This window comes from Catharus ustulatus, chromosome 17 (genome assembly GCF_009819885.2).
Source record: "Catharus ustulatus isolate bCatUst1 chromosome 17, bCatUst1.pri.v2, whole genome shotgun sequence".
Lineage (NCBI taxonomy): Eukaryota > Metazoa > Chordata > Aves > Passeriformes > Turdidae > Catharus > Catharus ustulatus.
In genome coordinates, this window is record NC_046237.1 from 10,130,215 (window position 1) to 10,152,799 (window position 22,585).

Genomic DNA, 22,585 nt, shown 5'->3' on the forward strand with positions numbered 1-22,585 from the left:
TCTCCATTCCAAAAAAATATTTCAAACTGAAGTTTTAAGGAAAAAATGAAATTTATTTTTCTGGGTATTTTTTTTCAACATTTTTTCAGACCTCATTCGGACCTAGAGTGCTGTGGGTTCTTATCTCCCTTGCCTTGGTGGCTTCTGCTTTGCTCTGATTTAACTCCCAGCTAGTCTGCTACTTCTGGGCAAACCCACTGCAGATGCAATCAATGAAACAGAAATGCTGCCTGCAACTTGTAGCCTGGTCTGCCAAAATAAAAAGGGTGAAGCAATCATACCTTTCTTAGAGAGGTGACTCTCAGGTCTTCTACTCTCCTTTCTGCCTGCCAGCCAGAAAATATCTTTTGCAGTGTTGCCCCTTCTTTTTAAAAAATCTAGAAGCACAATATATCACGTAGAAGAAATTATCTGGGTTAATTTTCCTCGCCATTTTCTCCCTTCTACATTTGTAAATGTACCCTTAAATATTCAATTCCATCTTTAGAGCTGTGTCTTAATGTCAAGGTAGAGCCAGGATGTCAATCAGGGCCTATCAGGTCACCAAAGACTCAAAGGGACCTCAGTGAGCCCTGCCAGCCAAACTCCTCCTTGTCCTGCATTGCTGTGGGAATTGAGTGGAGGGACACTGGGGAAGGTTACAGGGAAAGAAAAATGCTGTAAAGAGTCTCAGAGGGAAGTTTCCTTCTGGGCTACCTCAAACAGCTGCTTAGAACAAATATTAATAACCTGCAAAAAGAATTGAAGGGATGGGCAAAGCAAAACAAGAGGCCCTGCCTGAATTCCCAGTCGTGTTTTGCACACACGAGTGATGATGATTCACTGTCTGGTTTTCACTTTGTTCCCTTCCTTCAATACTTGGAAGTTTCTTAACTCTGGTAAAGCTCTGCCAGTCCTTTCACTTAATGTGAACTTCAAGGTTTTTAATCTGGCTACATTATTAGCAATGACCCAAACTCCAGAGAACTTGACCCACAATTTCTCTCTGTATATTTAATTTAATTTCATGGACTTATGATAAAAATTATTTGAGTGCTTTACGAGAATAAATGAGAAAAGTATTATTACAGTTTTGTCAGATCTAGCCTCACCACTAATAGGGCATTAACATTAGAAAGATGATCAAAAATAACCTGTTGGAAAGAGATACATAACAAAATGAAACCAACCTCCTCCATTCCTTTCCTGTTTTTGCAGACATCTTCCCAAATTAAAACTGTCACTAAATATGTCTATTAAACTATGTCAGGTCTTCCAGGGGTGCTGCTCCCTGAGCAAACATTGCTGCTACAGCCCTGTTGTCCCCCTGTGTGTGCAGAGTGTGGCACCTGTGTCACCCAGGGCTCCCCCGGCTCTGATGGGCTCAGGATCTGCTCCCTTCGGCTGCTGAGGACAAAGGCATGGGTCTGATACCCCTGGCAGGGGAAAGGAGAGGCAGGATAAGAGCTGCACACATCTCTGAGGCAGTTTTTTACCCTTTGTGACTCCAAACCAAGGCACAAGGCAGACAGGGGAGAGGGCAGGGCGCTGCTGCGCCAGCAAAGGACGAGGGAGCAGGGAAATCACTGCTGGACTGTCAGAACCTACAGTAACTTCCTGATAAGCCACATTTTTCCTGTAATGGTTTAGTTTTAGTCAGAAACAAAACATTGCCCTGTGTTTGGCTACAAGGAGGGAGGGGAGCTGCTCCTCTTGTCTCACTCACTGGGAATTTATTTTTTTTTTTAAATTTAGAACAGCAACCTCTTATTTACAAAAATCTACATACTTTTCACAGAATATCACTTATTTGATCCCCAAACTTTCAAGCTGAATATTTTAATCATCTCTGGATGTTCTGACCTGCAGCCAGAAGGTTCTCATGCACATCTGAACAGCTTCCACCATGGGAAAACTGTCCATGGCAGGTCCTGTGTTCAGGTCCAGGTAATCTCTTTGGGCTGCTCCTCCTGCACATTTCTGAGGTGATGCTGTTGCCTCAGGAGGGCACCCACTGTGAGGTGTTGCTGTCCTCTCCCCTCAACAGCCCTGACTCACAGAGAGTAATGCTCAGCCTCAAAGAGATGATTTTAATAAGACTTTCAGTCTAAAGGGGAATAAAATTGCATTTTCTTCTCATCTCAGCCTCTGTTTCCTTCAGCTCTCAGCAGGCAATGGCTTGGGATACTTATTGCTCCCAGTAATTTCTTTCAGAACCCCCTTATTTTTATTTTATGCATCACTTAATGCAAGTGTCTCCTAATTTCAAAGGAGGAAAATTAATTTGTTTCCTCTTGATAGCAAAGTGCCATCAAACTGAGCTTTAGATAGTACACACCTGGGCAGTAGCCTGGCCTGCAGTCCTGCAGGGCTTCTTCAGGAATAAGCCTTGGTGAATAATTTATTTTTCAGTTTGGCTGCTGGGAGTCAAGGGGAAATTCAGTTTAATTCAAACCCAGTCTCCCTCCTTCCCTGCACACATACACGTGTTTTTGCTGCACTTAACCAGGCTGCACAATGGGTAGTTTTGCTACTCCATCTTTTTTCTTGTAAGTTTTTATATTTCTGTCCTCAGTGCTGAGCTTTAAGACATCAGCTCTGCAGAAGCCACTCTCTGCATCTTGCCAAGATGTCACATAAATGTGGGATCCTGGGGACAAAAATGTGCTTGGGGTGCTCTTCCTTCCCTGCAGCCAGACCTGGGGCAGTGGCCAGGTGGTGGAGGGTCACCTCAAGGGGACAGGAAAGTTCTTGGAGTTCTGTGCAAAGAGCAACCAGGAGTCCCAGAGCCCCCCAAAGCCTTTCACTTCCTCTGAAATGAGCTCTCCCTGGCAGTGACCTGTGCAGCCGCTGCAGCTCAGCTTGGTGTTTGACCCCTTCTGAACGGGGAGCAGGGATCTGCTCGACCCTGCACATGTTCTTCTGCCCCGTGCTGGAGCTCTGGAGTTCACTGAGCAAACACACTGCAAAAGGAAGTTTATTGCCATTGCAAACGTGCCCTGATGGAGCTCTCCACAGGCAGCACCTTGCTGCTGTTCTTTACAGAAAAACTGGTGAGAGTTTTAGCCCAACATCCTCCATGACCACTTTATTCCTCTGCAGTGCTGTGTAGTGTTTATTTTCCAGCCTACATGTCCTACACTGTACCATTAATGGACTTTTGTGCCTCCTTGAAGCCTGAGTTTTGCTGGGCAAGGCAGGCACCCAGCCCTCTAGGTCTGTCCCTGTGGAGGAGGCTCCCAGGTGATGCCAGGCTCTGTACCATGCCTTTCCTCACGGCACAAACACAGAGTGTGCTGCAGTGTCTCACCCATACTTTGTGCAATGGCATTTCTATTCCCTCAGCAGCAAGCAGTGGCTCAGGACTGATATTTTGGAGGGATATTCATTATTTGCTGGTAACAGAGGAATTCCTGATAGAGGAAGTGCTCCTTGCACCCCAGTTCATGTCACTCTTTACTGGGCCATGTCTCAGAGTAACCCAAGGTAAGAGGATGGAAAACCATGTACATCCTGTTTCATGGTGCCCCACATTGCAGCAGAGCCTGGGAAAGTTCAGCACCCTCCTGTCCTCCAGTGCACCAGAAAGTTTCCAGGGGCCTTCCCAGTTCAGCTTCTCCAGAAGGAATAGGATGTGACTGGGGAAAAAATGCAGGTTTAGTCATGTACTTTGGAGGTAAAAGATACTAAAAATGAGCTGTTCAATCTTCCCTTAACAAAATTAAACTGAACTAAAGCTTCCCCAGCCGTGTTGGCCGAGCACTGAACTTCTGTCTGGTGAAACAGGGCTACATGTGTCACTGAACCAGCAGGACGCTATTTTGAAATGCAACCACCTAAAACAGGCTTTGTAAGAGTTTTCAAAAACAGAGGGGCTGATTTCTTGTTACTTTGTGAAGTTATTTACAGCTAAAGTGCCTGTTCTGGGTTACCCAGGGTCACTGGGTGTCTGAATACCAGACAGGTGAGATATGCATGTATTATCTCCATTTTTTTTTACCATGCCTCCCATAAAAGGAATATTTTGTATATAACCTGTCCTTGCATCACACTGGGGGAATTCACCACTCTCTGAATCAAAGCCCAGGTGAGCACCAGAAAAGATCACCAAGGGAAGGCGTGGTTTTTTATCACCAAATGGTTTTGAGAACGGGTTAGACAAAAAAGGATCCCCATAAAAAGACCTGATCCTACCTTTGGGAACTCAGGTGAACTACATGCATGCCTCTCCAAGTGCCTTCCTGACCATTTTCCACAGCTCCAAGCCTGGAATTGCAGCAGGAAGGGGAATTCGGCTTTCTGAGTGTTTAGTTACTCTGAGTTCTGCACTCAGGAAAGCACCTGAGCACTGAGGATGTTGCCATGAAGTTGGCTTTTCCCTGGAATACAGAAGTGCCACTGAAGCTCCTGTGGAATTCTCCTGCTGAGGACAGGGCAGCATCACCAAAGCCCAAAATCAGCCTGAGGAGAGGCTGGGCAGTGCCCACACCAGCTACCACCAGCCTGGAACTGCCCTGCTGCAGCTGTGGGTTACAGCCCCAGAAAGGAGCTTTTCCTTTTCTAACAAACCCAGATGTGTTCCCCTCCTGCCAGCACCCGAAGGTGGCTCTCAGCACAGCCTGGGGCTAAGTGAGGCTCACTGACTCATGGCAGTGGTCAGGAGGGGCTGGTGCTCACCTTGCCTGCCCCCTGTGCAGCCTGCACAGCCTCACCCAGCGTGTCTGCATTCAGTCATCTCATCAGGGCACAGCCTCCCCTGACCTGCACAGAGGGAAGGGGCAGAGCAGGACCAGGGGCACGGCTGCTCCCCTGCCCTGTGGCCAGGCTGCACAAGGTGTCTCGAGGGCACTCACACACCATTTCTTGCCCATGAATTGGACCTGACAGCCCCATAACTCCTAGAGAGGGACAAAGTGACTGAGCCACCATGACTCCAGTAGTGAAATACATTTTTTTTGTACACTCACATCTGCTTTGTAGTTTTACTTTTTCCTGTTTTAGCCAAAAAACTATTTGAGCAGAAAGCTGCCTTCATTTTTTAAATTGGTAATACTGCTTAGCTTTAATCCAACACTTTTTATTGTCAGAGCTGAAAGTGATTTACCAAGAGGGTCACTGTTTCCTCCCTGCCCACCTGCCCATCCCCACCCCCTGGGAAAACTGGGACACAGAATAATTTAGCAGAAGTTGTACTATTATGGGTTCACATTTCTAAAAATTAAAGGACCACAAAAGTGCTTCTCTCTTGATTGCACAGACATTGGCAGTAATGGCATGTGCAGTGTTATTTTCCTAAAAAATTATGATTTCTTGTCATCAATAACACTGTAAAAGTGACTCTTTGGAAGATAGTGCTCCATAAATCTGAACCATTCACTCCTGCATCTGCATTTTCTTTTTCTTTGAAAAGTTTTGTGGTAGTAGAGGAAAAAAGCTTACAAACTCAAATTAAACTGGTCTCCAGCTAGCCTCAATAAATGTGGCTGAATCAATAGGAAGCACACAATCAAAAAGTAGAAAGAGGCAATGAAACCCCACACCAGAGGCAGGAAAGAGGCAACTGCAGACCCTCGAGCTGTGGAACTGCATGGTGGATTGAGCACAAGATGCTAAACACAGCAGCCCCCACTTTCCTTCAGTGTACTAATTAATCAGGCATAAAAAGCTCATCAAGGAGCAGTCCAGCAATGAGAACCAGACTGAAACAAGGTTATCCTGAAGGTTAAAGACACAGGATCTTCTTTAATACCTTAAAAAAATGAAACAAAATCCCTCAAAATCTTCCTTTCCTTCATCACTTCAGCCAACCTCCTCTTGCAGGAGAGGTGAGACTGACCTGTCACTGAGGCCTTGAATCTTCTCAGGAGGGGAAAGTGAACCATAGGTGCTAATACTGAAGATGGCTCATCATCCTTGCTTTTCATTTCCCTGTCCTTTGTTTTTCAGCCTGGAGCTGCTTGCATTTCCCTCGGTGGCCCTTGGTGCTGCCTTTTCATTTACTTCACGAAAGCTCAGCTCTCCAGGCAGAGCCCAAAATGAGTCCCTGCACCCAGGAGTGCTCATGTGGGAGTGGGAGCATTCAATTACAGAGGTTTTATCCACTCTTGTGGTTGCTGATGTACACCCAAAAGCTCAGTCATCACCGGAGGTGCTCAGCACTGGCCAACAGGGTCTTGCCTTCAGTTTTGTGAGATGTTGAGGTCTGTGTGGAAAAAATAATTGCATCAAATGGCAGAGTGGTTTTGGGGCCTCTGGAGGATGATTATGGTTGATCTTGTACCTTGATTGATCTTGTTCCTTGATTGATCTTGTTCCTTGGGAAGTGGCCTCTGTCAAGCAGGACCACCTTGGTTCCGTGAGCAGCAGGGGTGATGTGCGCTGCTGCCATCTACTGCTGTGATCACCCAGGATGAACCCCGGGTCAGGCATGCCTTGGACTCCAGCCTGAGCCTTTAGCTCAAATGGAATCTGCTCTTAGCACAGGGCTGTCAGGGGTAGGTCCTTGTGTGAAGCTCACAGTGGCCATAGCAGAGGAGCAGCCATGAGATGTCAGCTGAAAAGATACAACAGCTTCAGCAAACAGTCTTAATGTATCCCAAACCAGTCATTCAAACCCATTTTTTAATCTGCACTGCAGAATTCCTTCTACAATTCCATTTAAAAGGTTTTATATTGAGTCTTTAGAACTTCATCTTGTGAAGCTGAAGTAAGGTCTCTCTGGGCTTGTATTAGCCAGATCTCCAAGTTATGAATTTCCTTAGTCACCCACCAACTAGGTAGAGTTATGCCTTCTAATTAGTTAGTTAGTTATAATAATGATGCCTGTTGGTCAGTGTTGTCACCTAAATGCTTCAAGGAAGATCTGCTGGTTCCAATTTCTGGTATTACTCCAGCTCATTACAACCTCTGGAGTGGGCAGGTCCAGGGGTGTAGCTATGAGCTGGCTTAGACAGGGCAGTTCCCTCACTGCCTGGGGTTATTTGGAAACCCAGATATCATGCTGGACTCTGCTGGGTGGACTGGAATTAGGCATTTCCAGCCAGGACTGCAAAGGAGCAGTGGATTGGATAACCCACGTTTCCAGAATCTGGGTCTCTTTACCTGTCTGTCCCCAAAAACAAGAACAATATGATTTCTTTCTCTTGGCCTTAGTCTCTTGTGATCCTACCATCATTTTCTTGGGAATAATGACTTATTAAATGTGATAATGCCCCCAGCCTGAAGAGATGTTAGATCAGATAGGAACAGAAGGAGCAGTGAGAAGATGAGTGAGGAAGTGCTAGGAAATACAAATTGAATTGGAAGTATATGGAACTGGAAAGGTGACATGATTCTTACTGAGACACAGGAATGGGGAATGACACAGACATGAAGAGCTCAAAAGTGTTTGTAGAGGATTGAAGTACCAGGATTTTCATACTCTGTTCAACCTCTGTGTTAGGTAAAATGCTTGAACAACACTGAGATTTTTCTGTTTACTACAAAGAAGAAGTGTCCTTCCATCTTGTCCTTCCACTCCTTACTGGACTTCCCTTAGTCAAGAGTGATAACCAGGTTAAACCTGGTAGGAGCTTTGCAGTGAGGATGAGAGATAATTGGTCATAACAGCTCTTATATTTTGGCTACTGGAGAAATAAAGCCAAGCTGAGACATGCTGGAATTACTGGAGAAGGATGGAGTTTTTTCCAAGCTTTATGTGCTTGAAGAATGTAAATGTAATCACTTGCAAAGACGTAAAAGATCTTGTACATTGAACAGAAAGATTTTATCACCAATAACTGGCTGTGCAAACAAGATTCCAAAAGATGTTAATGCACTTGGAGCAAGCCCTTAAGGTACCAAACATAAATCCACACATTAAGGCATCACTGGCAAGGAGGAAGAAAAGTGTCTGAGAAGAAGAACCATGAAGAGACAAAAATTGTTCCAGCATCAAAGCTGCAACAAATTAAGAAGTGTCAAGGAATGGTTTTCATCCTGTGCCTTTGTCTTGATATTAAAATGATGATGAGTGAAGGGAGTGAAGGAATGGATGCACACCTGATAAACAACTTCATGCTGACTGACATGTAAGGTCAGCCCAAAAGTTGTAAGACCTGGTCAGCAAAAAAGTGATCGGCTAAGGTTGATCATCAGCTGTGCTTGGAATTTGTAAAGATGTTACAAATTAGATGTTATTTTTCACTATTAATAATAGCACTGACAGATAATACAGTTTGCCATCTCTCGTCTTCAAAGACTAAAGTTTCTTTCCTTTTAAAGCAGTTAAATATTATCTTGCTTTAAAGACATCACAGGTCACTGGCTTTTCTGGCTCTTCTGATACTCAGCTACATAAGCAGTTTTGTTTCCACTGAACACAGCAGACCCTTCCCTCTGGACCCAAAGCAAAACCTTGGAAAGAAGGGAAATGTGTATTCCTTCCTTGCCAAATGACTGGGTGAATTGATTTTTTTCCCTTCCTCGTTGCCATTGTTTCTCTGTCATTAGCTCTCTGTAAATAAGCTTGGCAAGGTCGTGTATTGAAGCTGCCTTTGCCTATTGGGCTGCAGAGCTCATGGAGAAGGGGTGAACTAAAGGTGCACTTTCCTAATGGAGATACTGGGAATGATGGCTGGTCTTTGAGGACACAGCCTGCCAAAACACAGGCTGTGCTGTAGAGGTGACTGGCAGTGTGAGTGACATGTGCAGAGGGAGGAAGAACAGGATCGGGACAGTCACAGTATTACAAAATGGCAAAGTATCACAAATTGCCACTTTTGCACAACATCCTGTACTAAAGCATTTCCCGTTACAGGTTAATTCAGATTCTGCAACACAAATCAATTTATTTCAAGGAATAGAATCAGTGAACAGGGAAGAAAAATCCAGTTTTAAGCACATTTTAAATGCCACAGGTACAAACTGCAGTTTGTTTGATTCAAATCCGTATCACAACGATATTTAAATGGGCTGTAGTACTGCAGTATGAGTGTCTGGGATACATTCCTCCATATGGCTGGAAGCAGCAGGTCCCTTGCAGCTGCTGCTTGGTGAGGATGCAAATTTAAATGACTGTTCTTGTGCTTTTGCTTCCACAACCATCCATCCATCCATCCATCCATCCATCCATCCATCCATCCATCCATCCATCATCCATCCATCCATCCATCCATCCATCCATCCATCCATCCATCCATCCACACCCATCTTTGCTGTGAGTTTTTGAACGATCCCAACATACAGAATTGTGCTACTAAAGCCTGTAAAGGAGAAGAATTCCTTAGTCCAGCATTGACCCCGGCAGTAGCTGTGAAGTTAGTTAGTAGCAGGGCCAGTCAACATTGCTTTAGGAGAAATTACAGATATGGGAATGCATCATTTATGATGAACAGTTGCTCTGAAAGGGGTCTGCTTCACTTTCTCAGTCAGGGTGACCTTAGTGCTATGAAGCTTAGAGTTTTTTATCATGAGAGCAGAAAGCACATTTTGCATCAGGTCTGAAACTCTGACCTGAGTTAATAGCAAAATAGTTTTTGCTGTTGTTGACAGGGACACAACTGGTTAACTTTCTTTTTATTTTCCTGTGAAATACAGACAAGTGGTGAGGCTTGTAAGAGACTTGAAAGGCAATGTCAAAAGTGGACAGATCAAGAAGCACTGCAGTTTTCAGGTAAAAGACAATTTGAACTGCTGAAATGATGGTAATTGCAGGACTAGGCTCCTTGTATTAGTGGAGTGACAAGTTAGGTCTGAGATGAACCAAATACCTTCTGGTGTCCTTTGGCTGCAGAGGAAACCTTGAGAAAGAGAGGTTTTAGTTTAGATACATCAAGCTAGATGGGTTGAATCCTTATCAGAGGGGCTGTTCTCTTCACTTGAGGCAAATCCATTCTGAACTTTGATTTTTAGTTAAATCCTGGAGGTGAAAAGAGAGCTTTTTTTTTTCTTCTTTCCTAGAGTGAAATTATACTGCTTACTATGGATTCATCTCTTCAGAATGAGTTCTTTAAAGGACTAGAAGAGGTGCAAACATCAACTTGTTGCTCTTTATCAGAGAGACCAGGGGTGGTCTACTTCACATCAAGAAGGAAGGGTGGGAACAAAGAAGGACCTTTCCCTTGTTCCTCTCTTCTGTAACCCAATGGAACTGATTGGAAAGGCTGCATTTAAGAGCCTGTGTGTAGGAAAGCTGTCACCCAGCAGATAAAGTTCTGAGCTGCCCTTTCACACAGCTCTGATGTGATCTGCTCAGGGTAGAGCACTCTTATGATGTACCCAGGTTGAGTTCAGAGCTGATGTAGGCTAAGACGTGCACAGAGGCAAGAGCTCTGATTAGAAAATTGGTGTTAGGGCTGTTCACTGACCTGGAGTGAGCCATGTCCATAGTATCAAGATCCTCTTGTGACCACACACAATGACTGAAGTCACGGCATCCCTTGGGAATGGTCTCTGGCTGTGCTAACTCCTGAATTCCTGGGACATGTGTGGGAGAACGCTAATTGATTCAGGTCAAAAATGCGCCAGGGCAGGTTCTAGGAATTTAACAATGTAGACTATCAAATTCCAATGCCTGGGAATATTACCTGCCACTGTTTAATTTACTAGCAGCATAGGTGTAGCCCTAAGGGCTTGTGCACACACACAGACACCTAGGGTGCATTAGAGGTGTTTCGAAAGGTGCCTGGCAGATCATGTAATGATCAAGAGACTGACTTTAGAACAACATCACTGCTGCCTTTTTGGGCCCACAGTAGAGCTGTTTTCATTGTGCTTCCTATGGATAGAGAGCATTCTTTTACATATGGTCAGCACCAAAAGTACTGCTGAGAATACTGGAGATAAAAAAATATATATATATATAAATAAAATATATCTCCTCTGCCCCATGCTGTATTCTACTTCCTAAGTCAGATTTTAGAGGTGCATTTCATGCGATCTGTGTTGAAAATTAAACCCCAGTAACTGCATTTTCCTTCTGACTGTGTGTGCCAGAGAGACTGTGAGCCACTGGGGAAAGGAAAACATAGCAGGCTTATTTGTCCAGATTTCAAGGAAATTCACTTCTCCCTGTGGATTAACTTTGATTGTACAGCGGCAGGTTTTAAATGTTTGATTCTTGTTTGTGTCTGTTTTTTAACCCGTATCTCAAGAGGATTTAATTAGATTTGATGTTCATGATATGCTATTTACCAGATTATGATGAGATCAGCTGATAAAGCTTGACATAAACTTGGCAACTCGATTGGTGCTTTCTCAGTCTTTAGAATTTAATTATGGCAATTTCAAAACAGGAAGCTTGGAAACAACACGGGGATTAAGGACTTGCTGTTGCCCCACTGGGATCAGCAAGACTTATGGCACTGGTTGTCACTGTTGTCACCAGCTCTCAGCATGCTCAGCCGTCTGGGACGTGAGTGCACATGTTCCCGTTCTGCCTGAAATGGACCAAATGCCAATGCCATTTCTCCTTGGAAATCATTCTCCCGAGGATTCCCACCAACTGCAGCGGTGCTTCATGGCTGAGGTGAGAATGGAGTTAAGTGACATGCCAAGGATTTGTATAGACACACAAAAGCCTGGGACTTCTGTTTAGAAGCAATTTCCCAGAGAATCTGCATGCTCCAGTACAACATAAAATAAGTTCAAATGCACAGGGCCAGAGCAGATGGAGTTTTTCACTGTAAAGATTATTTGCATGAAAGTGCTATTTTCCCACACTTGCACTCATTTTAAGCTTTCTTTCCTTTCTACCACAAACAGCTACTGCTGCTCTGCTCCTTCTGTAACCCACCTGATGCCAAGAGCTGACACGCTGCCGTGTACACAAGCAAGCTTCTTCCCAAACTACCTCTGGTTAAGGATCAAAAGATAGTGGTTGAAGTGCAGAATTGTTTCTTTTTATAGCTTTCCACAAGCATAGAGATCACATCTCTCTGCTGTATCTGTATTTTAAGCACCCCCTAAACAGCCTTGAGATAAAACATCTGAGCACCCACAGCTCTCTGAAAGGGGCTGTAAGTGACTCCCAGAAGCAACTCACAGCTCCCTTTTCTGGGTACTTTGTTAGTGATGGATGGTGCCAGGAGCTGGAGAGCCTTTCTCTCTTTTCCAGCATAAGGATGTAAAGGAGAAATTTCTGGTATTTTATCCCCCAGGTGTTTAGAAATTGATTCTTGCACTATTTTTATAATGGCAGAAAATGTAGATGCCAATGTGGGGACAATCAAGCAGATTAAGGAGCAAAAAAGTGTTCAAAAAGCAGATGTGACACTTGGGGCCATGTTTTAGTGGTGGGCCTGGCAGTGCTGGGTTAACAGTTGGACTCAATAATCCTAGAGGTGTTTTCCAAGCTAAATCATTCTAGGATTCTATAATTGCATTTGAATCTGAGGGCTTCAGACACTTAAATGGTTTTGACAATCCTGTTTCTCACCTTCTTTAGAAGAAGCATCTGCTACAGCTGCTGGGTTCACTGCTGCAGAGAAACATCCCAAACCTAAACATGAATCTAGTGTAACTTCTGACAAAACATATTTCCAAAAACCCTTTTTGAACTAATTTTCCTTCCATAAAGCTCTGTGTAGTCCTTCCATTTTTAGAAGTAAAAAAACCCAAAACCCCAAAAAAAGTCCTCTACAAAAGTAACCATAGTTGATTAAGAGGTTTGATTCTGTTTCTGCAGGCTTGCAGATGAACTGCAGATCTGCTCTTCCCACAAGTCCCACTGTGCCCACCATCACCTGGCACAGTACCTGAGCTACTCTGCTCTGGGGGGCTCTACCCACAGTCTGCGTCCTTTCCTTGAGGCTGATAATTGCTTGTCAAACTGATTGACATTTGTAGAACTGTCTTTTCCATGAGACATTACTCCCTCCACACACACCCACCAAAAAAAGAATAGACAATTTGATTTTGCACTGTTTTTCCCCTTTTAAGCACAGTAACTTTTTCTGCCTAAAAGTAGTAATTATTTAATGAATAGTCCCTCATGTTTCCCTGTCAGTCACTCACTGTAATGAACAACTCGTTTTGTCTGCTTTGTTAACATTTAAAAAAGTATTAAACTAATAATAATAAAGATTTTCTAGGACTTTAACACACAGGGTGCCCTGCAGAATGTAGGATTGGCATAACAAGGGGGGGAGGGTGAATTTTCACTCTAGACATCAAGCAGCACTTTGTAGTTTTTTGTGAGCTATTGGACTATTTTCCCCTTGGTACTTCTCCTGTATCTTATCTTCAACCACCCTGAATAATTGGAGCATATTTAGGGGACCAAGTCCAGCTATTATTTGTTCCCCCTATGTGAAAGTTTTTTTTTTTTCCTTTTTTTTTTAAAGCCAGATCTGTGAACCTCTGTTGAGCTCTCAGTATTGAGGTCAAGGCTTTTTACAAGCTAGAATTTTTATCATGAACTGGAGCCCAGAGTTAATTGTACACAAAGACACATTGTTGTTTCCATTAGGATTTACAGTACCACTGAATTTTAATTATTGGGTAACATTTCTTCCATTATAGCTCTCACTCCTCCTCCCCTTTTCATGCCAACCCATGTTTCTTTCAGTTGCAGCAGCTTGCAATGCAAAGTGCAAAATGCCCCCAATAAATAAACAATTTGTGACCTCAGCTTTGATGCAACATTTTATTTGTCCCTGCCTAAAACATAAAAACAACAACAAAAAAAAGCCAAGAGAACAATTTAATGTGAGCTAAACTGTAATCTGGTGTTTCCTGTTTACCAGCACTGGTTAATTTTAAAGTTCAAAGCACACTCCTAGACAAGAGCTATACAGGAGGTCTTTATCATTGCTGGAACAAAACACTCACTTCTTATGGACAAAGGCTCTAGTGGGCAGTAAAATGTTCTTGGATTCTTTCTGTGTGATGATAAAATAGACATGCTGAAATGCTTCATCAATTGCCATGAAGAGAATGTTTTACAGAGTTTTCATGCAAGAAAAACTAATAATTCACTCCTAGACTGTGAGGGTTTCACGGACTTTCAGTGACTGAGCTTCAAGTCTTTTTTTAAAGGCAACATGCAGTCATTTCAAAAGGCATCTAATGAACACAAGACTGGATGTATTAATTGGTTTGGCTCTTGATTTTCCTCCTGGTCTCTATGCTGGAGTTCTGTGCAATATGTGGAGCCCCAGCCTATGCAGCAGATTTGACATAAGTAGCCCCAGCAGTATAATGGGAAAAAATGATGTATTCAATCAATAAAAATCCCTTTTCAGAACCAATTGTGTAAATGCTTGGCCTCAGTTTATCACTTGGTCTCCAACCACTTCAGTCCTGTGTGGTGTTTTATGAACCATAGATATACCTCATACATATAAAAATAATGTTTCTTGTGCTGGGCCAGTCAACTTGAAATGAATTCAAGCCCCAGTGGGGGATGACATCAGAGGTGTGGTGGGTTTCCAAGCTGAAATGAAGCTGGAGAGGGCCCTGGAGAGGTTCAGTGGGTGGGAGGACTGCAGTGTGTGCAGTGCAGGGGATGGTCCCTGTTGTGGGTGTCCCAGAGCCTGAGCCTTGCCAAGCGCCTGTGTCCAGTCTGCACTGCCAATAGTCAGCAAGGAAGGAGTAAGAAGGACCTTTTTAAACGATTTTATGAACCTTTCATCCTCTCTTATTCTTCCTGGTGTGTTCCTCTCCCACTCTCCTCTGACTTTTCTTCCAGCTCCCACCCACAGCGTGGCTGGTTGTGCCTCAGGGTAAGGTGGTCTCCATGCAGTTCTCCCAAGTGCCCATGAATTGTCTTTTGCTCACCAGGTCAGAGTGTGGTCTCTGAGTGTGTAGGAGGAATTATTCCCTTTCTTATTTCCAGCTAACCACGGCTGCTGCCTCCATGGACAAGCCAAGCCCTAATCAGCTGCAGGGGTGGGCAAAATCTCTTGATAATGAGAAGAACCTGTGAACTGGACCCTGGGGAACCCCATCAGGTCCTGAAGAATCACAGAGGGGCTGGGCTTTCCTTCTCTGCTCCCTTATCTCTGAACTGAGGGAAAAGTTTTGTTGAGTTGAGCAAAAAATATCAAAATCAAGGGGAGGTGTAAAGGGGTCTGTAGATGTGTGAAGGCTTGGATTGCTTAATGAAAACACATCCACCCACAGCCTGACTGCAGAGATGGGGACCAGTCTCCTGGGCTGTTCTCTTGAGTTTGATTGTTCTGAGAAATGCTTAAATAGATTGAGTTTCAGCTCTTCCTGTGGATGCTGTTTCTTGTGCATGTTTAGGGTGAATACGCAGAAGTTGCACATCTTTAAGGACATAATTTAGTTACATGCTTAAAAACCAACAGTGGTTGGGAGGAAGGGACCCAGGCACCCTGGGGGCATTTTTCCTCCTTTTGGCTCACTGACAACAGTGTGGGTGTGCTGAGGACAAGCAGCACCATAATCATGACAAGCAATATTGTCCTGTCTCAGCCTCTGCAAGACCTGGATCCTCATTCCTGTAGGGTGCAGGACCAGTCCTGGGTTCCCATTGCTTTAACTCTTCTACCATGAGAATAGAGGAGTTCTAGGGGCTACAATGAGAGGGGAAAATGAAATCCCATGCCCCAAAGGAAAATCTTCAGTAAGATACCAGCAGTCCCCTGTTCCCCAGGGATGTCACAGTTCACCAGTACATTGAATCTTTTCAGTCTGATCCCCAGGTACAGGCACCAGCCTTGTGATGGTTGGTGCCTTAACAACCTCTACCAACCATCCTTGGAAGGCACAGACTGACTCTGGAGATGAATCAATGCCTGTCAACATCTCTGTAAACACACCAGCTTCTCTTAAAAACACAAGGAACAGCTCAGGCATTTGGTTGAGATTTCAGAAGCTGCTCTGCAAGGGGAGAAGCCAAGGCAGGGGTAGGTGCTGTGCTGGAGGCTGCCCACCCTTGCTCTTACCGACAATCTGTGAGGCAATTCTCTGCCAAGGAGGCCACGGGACTTGCCAGGGACTCGAGTAGGGCTCAGCTACTGTAACCACAGAGACAAATAACAAAAAAATTGGGGAAGAGGTAGCTACTGGTCACTGTGTATCCGTGGCTGGGAGAAGTGAGATTTCCTGTGCCCCACTATGGGTCAACAGAGCACAGCAGATGGCTGTTGAACCGAGTCTCAGGAAAGCAATCCCAAGTGGGACTGTGCCTCTGAAAGAGCCCTCTGTGCCTCAAACAGCAAATAGGAGAGGATGGGTCACGGCTCTGTCCTGCTGTGGCACGTTGGGAAGCGATGAGAGAAGGGTTCCTGTTGTAAAAACGGCAAAAGATCAAGTCTTTCATCGCAGACGCCAGGGCAGGACTCGAACGGAGAGGTGACTAAGGATCCCAGCCACTCTGGGGCTTGCCACAGCCCAGGAAGGGATTTGGCTCTCCGAGGGGAGAGCACGCAGCAGCAGCTGCTGGGCAGGGGCTGACTCAGATATTTGGAGAGTGACTTTCCTCAGCTGCTGTGGAACTCCCAGCCTTGCAAATCCCACTTTTGCTGGTGTGTGCCTTGCTGTGCTTGGACAGAGAGGGAACAGAAGTGCAGCGAGGGCTGATCCAGCATCCAGAGACAAACCCATGGGCTTTGCCACCGAGATGTTTTTACATCTGCTGGGCAGAACTGTACATCTCATCACACAACATGAGCACTGTCTGTGTCTCTGGGAAGCCTCATGGCCAGGCAGCACTCCTGTGTCTAAAGAGAACCTCTTTTAGCACTTCCAGAGGAAACTTGGCTGAAAAGTTAGATCCTAACAGTGTTTTGGGAGGTGCTGTTAGCACAACTGATAGTGGCAAAGCAAGCGATTCCCTGTGTAATAAAGATATTTTCCCCATCAGTAAATTTCTTGCCAGAGCTCGATGAAACAGGATACATTGAATTGACAGTAATTCCCAAATTTACAGAGTGAACTGAGAGTATTTTTTAACGTTCATTTTTTCCATCACAATCTGAAAATTTTTTTATTAGAAAAAGGAAAAAAATAAAGGGAATTTCATCTTTGCTCTCCCTCCCTCTAATTTTCACTGGTTTTCCTGGAATCTTTGCAACTTTAGGGATTAAACTGAGCTCTGCATGTGCATTTTCTGTACATACAATTAACAAATGCTTGTCTTTCAAGCTCTTTTAGTAAGCAAAAGAAAACAGAACAGGATTAACTTTGCCATCCTCCATTGAAAATGAGTTCCCCTACTGAGCAGTAAGCACAACCATGGAGTATATGGTACTTACTTAATACACTGGAAAAATGTTCTTTGTTGGACTTAGACTCTCTTTCCTAAATTATTTTGCTAGTTGTTTTTTGGGTTTGGTTGGGGTTACTTTTTGTTACAGCCAGAAAGGACAATCAGCATAATTTCCATATGCAAGCTGGACACATACATTTTTTCCAATAACTTTAATGAGAGTCAGGTTTGTGTGAGGAATTTAAGGGTGAGTTTTTTGCTGCTCCCTCTAACATCAAAAGAAAAGTTTTCATTGACTTCATTACTGATGGGTCAGGATGGAGTAAGATATTGGGAAATAACACTCCAAGAAGAAAAGTGGCATCAGCAAGATGCTATGGTATCATTCTCTTATCACAGGTCACTATCAAATTGATATAAATGTAGATCACTAATTGCACTAATGCTTTGCAGAGTGCCTAATGCAGCAGCTATTTAATAAAGCAGAGGAGTAGCAGCAATGAATCCTCCCAGTGTTTTTATGCAAGTTTTATCAAGTCTGGAGAACCCACCGAGTTGGAAAGACTACTGCCCTTCATTAATGCAGTCATGAACAAAGAATAAATCAGCGTGTCCTTCAAACTCCCGGGAGTCCTCCAGGCCTCCACACTGCGCGATTGTAAGGAGAGGGGAAGGAAGGCAGGGAAGTCCTAAAGATTAATCAGATAATAAGGGAAATTCCTTAGTCCTGAGCACAAGGTCTTTCCCCTCCCCAGCCTCCCCGCACGAGTCCTGTTGCCCCTGATTTGCAGGAGATAAGGATGCCCTGGGCAGTGTGAGATGTCCAACAAACACGGCGTTATCTCCCTGCCACACGCCCGCTCGGGATCAATGGGCAGCCAGCACTCCAGCACCTCGCAGGAAGGATCTGTGGGATGGGACACCCCCTCCTGCCCCCTCCTTCCCAGCCTTAGAAGTCCCCAGGTCACATAAGCGTGGCCTTGGAAGAAACAGGAAAAACTCTTACCCCAGGTATGAGCCTGGGTCTCAGCAGCAGCCGAACAAATGACAAAGGAGGAAAACGCTTGGTTTTGACTGTGTTTGTTTTTTCTTGTTTGTAGAGTTTGCACCTCAAAGCTACCATTGGAGAGTGGCTTCATTCTGTGTGTGCTTTCCTGTGGGCCTGGCAGGAAAACAGAGACCAAAAGAAAGGAAAATAAAAAAACCCCCTAACCCTGATGCTGGAAACATCTGGATTTTTATATGTGCTTAACATCTCAGGAGAGTTTGTTTTTGTTTGTCCTTCTTGCCAATAAAGTCAATGCTTTCCCCTGAAATATATGGGAACCGGAAAGATATATTAAAGAGAAGTATTCCTGGTTAAACTCAAGTTTGGGTAATTAATGCCAGTGTGCTTGTGATGAGAAGCAGCTAGATGATAACCTCCATGAGCAATATTGTGCTATCTCAGCCTCTGCAGAGTTAGCTGTAATCATTGTGCAACCAGACCATCAAAGGAATGATAAGATCAGATAAGCAAATACTGCTGTCATTTTGCATCAATGCTATTTAAGTTATAATTATTACTTTTCCTATCTTTGGTTAAAATGAGGGTGAAACCAAATTTTTTAAAAGTTTACACACACTTACATATAAATATGCATCCCAATTAGACCCCTAAAATGATGCAAGTCCATTGCACTGTCTCAGGAGAACCCTGGTTCCATCCTGGTGGCTCAGTCAGACAGTTTAGCACACAAGAAGCCAAAATCCACCCTCACTCTACAGGGGAAGCCACCTGCAGAAAAAAGATGAGGGAAAGTCTCCTCCAAGAAATAGTCAAGAAACATGACATGAAGAAACTCTCTTCAGAAGGTGAGCACTGACCTGGAGCTTATGGTCATGTTGGCTGGGCTGTCCTCATTCCCCAAGAGAATTATGTATTCTGAGACCCAGAATAATCATGACTTGACAAAGTGAATGGGACACGACTGGGATTGCCTCCTCTGCTGTATCTTGTATGCCCATCCCAATTTCCACCTCCAAATAGGCAGATAGGGTCCCAAAAATTACTCACCATGACATGCGCTTCTAGCGGTTTCATATATGTTTAAATTCTGTAAAAAAAAAAAAAAATTAGGTGCCTACCTAATATTTTCTGAGCTAGATAGGAACTGTTCACTTGCCAAACCAGGGTGATCCCCTGCCCAGTGAGGTAACTGAGTGCTTTATCACTGATTTTGCCTGAAAGAAGCTCTCACCCTCACCCTGTAGCTTCCTTTAGGTCAAGTTTGTTTCCTATATTTCCAGCACTTCTGCTTCTGGTCCTGAGTGGAACAGACTTTCTTGTGGGTATGTTTGTACTTCCCAGTCATTTGCATGTAATTTTATGCAAACATTTTTATCACAGATCAGTTCACACAACCACAAGCTGTGTTTTTATTTTCTCTGTCAGCTGAAAGCTTCATCTACATTGGGTTTTTTTCTCTCCTTGCTCCAGCATGACTACATTAAAGTAATTGCACAGGTGTAAACCTGTAGCACTTTAGATGTTCTGCATTTGTGCAGCAAAATGTTCAGTTTTCCATGCACCTTATGTTGGTCTGAGCCCAGGTATCTCACATATTGCCAGCCAGCACTTCTGGAGGCTCAGTGAAACATATGCATTAAGGTCAATGCAGCAACCTAAAACTTGGGCAGGCAAGCAGATGTTTGAGGCAAAGTTAATTCCTTACAAAACATGCAATACTTAGAAACTAATTTCATTGGTGAATTGGGAAAAAATATTAAAGTGTATCATGTTGGTGGATAATTTCTTTAAAAGGCTCTCATAAAAAAATCAGATAATGCCATGAAATCCTCCATTTGTCAGTCAATGCTGCACATCCACTTCAAATGCCTCTGTAAGGTCTCAAACAGCGGGAGGATGAGAGGCAGCACTGCTGGGAGCAGAGGCTGAAGGAGCAGCAGCGAAGCCACCCAGGGAGCCAGCGTGGGGAGGGAGAGGCCAGCTTGTGCAGAGTGTGACTGAAACCCTCTCTTTGCCTCTCCAGAGAGCAGGAACCCCATGATTACACAGGAGACAGGCAGCAGTGAGCCAGAGCACAAAGCTCAGAGCTCAGAGCACATCAGAGTGATGAAAACCATCAGCAAGCTTCAATTTAAAATTGTTGGGTTGGAGCTGGCACCCCCACAAGAATAACACTTATTATGTAGTATCCATTTCATCTCGTTCTCCTGGCTGATTAAGTGATAACTCTTATCTCACAGAACATTGGAAGTTGTTGCTACATCTCATTGTGGATTTATCAATAACTAATTCCCTGTTGGGGAAAAAAGTATTTCATGACTGTATACGCAAGGTGCTCATTGCTCAATTTAAAACATTCCTGATCTGAAATTAATACTCAGATTTTTTTCACTCTTTCTTTTGGTGACTCCTATCAGTCTCAGTTGCAAGGAAATAGAAATTCACCCTGTGAAGATAACAGAATCTGGAGCATGAGAAAATGACTCCTCTGATGAGCCTTCAAATGCCAGATTTCAGCCTATTGAATATTTTTTTTTCCTCAGCAAAAATTTAAATCTTGGAAAACAGATATTTGTGGTGGATCTGCTGAGGAAGCTTTCAGTGAATTGGAAAAGCACAGGCTGCACCATGATGCCATGAGGGGCCAGGAACTGCCCATGGAAAAGCTCCATGTTTTCACACACAAAACGAAGTGAAAGGTCTTTGTTAGTATAGCCCTGAGTATTTCACATTATGGCTCCAGGAAGAGCAGCACATTTAACACAGTGCTGTGATCATGGACAATGCAGCTACACTCGCCCAGTGGTGGATGGCCATAGGAAAAGGGATCATGATTAACCCCATCAGTGCTGAATTATACCCTACCCTGTGCCCCAGCTAATGCTTCTTTCTTCATAAGATTAAAAAAAAAATCAAACTGAAACCTCATGTCAGGAGCTTGGTTTTTTATAGTTATTAATGTGATTTTTGTTTTGCTGAAAAAGGATCAGAGCCAAGGCCTGAGCAGGTGCTGCAGGATCTGAGCTGCACTGTCAGCCTCTTTACTGTGACCTTGAACTCCCAGCCACAAGCCCAGACCAGAGTACACTGGAGTGTGCTCCACAAAGGAATATTCATAGAAGACTCAGATCACTCCTAAGATTGTATTCACCATCATTCCTTTAACTCACATTTCTGCAAGTAAAACCACACCAGAGAAAGAAAACTGCTCCACCTTAGTAAAACTAATTTCTTTTTAGTCCTCCTTTTTTCTTCTTACCATGATTTCAGTAGGGGAAAGTTTCCTGAGTTGCTGGAGCGAAACTGGGAGGCTCTTTGATCCAGGAGCAAACGGGTTAAAACAGCTTCAGAGTTTAAAGCTCTGTTTTGCTCATCCTTAATGGAAACTCAGGGACTGAATTTAGAATTGTGTTTGTGGAGAACAAGGCAAAAGCGTCAGAGAGGAGGCTGGCAGAGAGGGATGGTATGCACGGGAATTAAATGCGGTTGGTGTCACTGCGCAGGGCGAGTCTGAACTATGTATGTGCGTGTAAGAATTTGTAGTAGTCTGTGTGCTGGCAAAAGAACTGGCAACCTGCCCTAAAACATTTAATAGGCTCCTCCTGAGTTTTTGAATCCCTCCTCAGTGCTCTGTGACAGAGGAGAACTTGATCCCCATTTTAAAGCATCCCTAAGTGAGGAGTATGTGGGCTATATATGAGGTGGTATTCAGACAAAAAAAAAAAAGAAAAATCAGTTTGGACCTTAATAGAACTGAGGACTATGTGTAGTATTCAGAACCAGCTCTTCCCACATCAGAATTTGGGGATGCCTGGAGATTGGTCACATGGCTGCTTTAGAGCCAGGATCCAATTTCAGATTCCTTCTCAGAACCCATCACTGTTTACAGCCTGCATGTCATGATTTGAACTTAGAGTGATTTTGCTGCATGGAGGAATCAAATGAGCTGTGCAAGTTCCTCTGAAATCTGCCTCCTCAGTCTGTAATATGCATGAGAGCTTGAAGTTCCTTCTGAAGAAATAAGTGAACCTGGATGGTTTTCTTGCAGTAACTAACTGACTAGTCCAGCTCTTGCCTTGGCTAATTTAGTTACTGGTTTCAGGGACTAAAGATTCAACAGAAGAGCAACTGCAGCAGCCTGATCCATTTGCTCTATGTTGGCACTGCTGAGGTAGGTGATGACTGGTGGCTGCCCAATCTGCAAAGCTGAAAATAAGGCAAGATCTGAGGAAGACTTCAACAGAGGACACCTGTGGGCAGACCAATCTACCCATACTGGCCCACAGGGATGCCCTGGGGTCTCCTTCATGCCACAGGGCTCCAGAGCAGCCTTCATCTTCCTGTGGGTTTGCATGAGTGAACATTGTGACTGACTGGGGAAAAGGGCTCTGACCTGCTCTGAACAGAGAGTACTCAAAACCTAAAGACATCTTGGGTAAGAG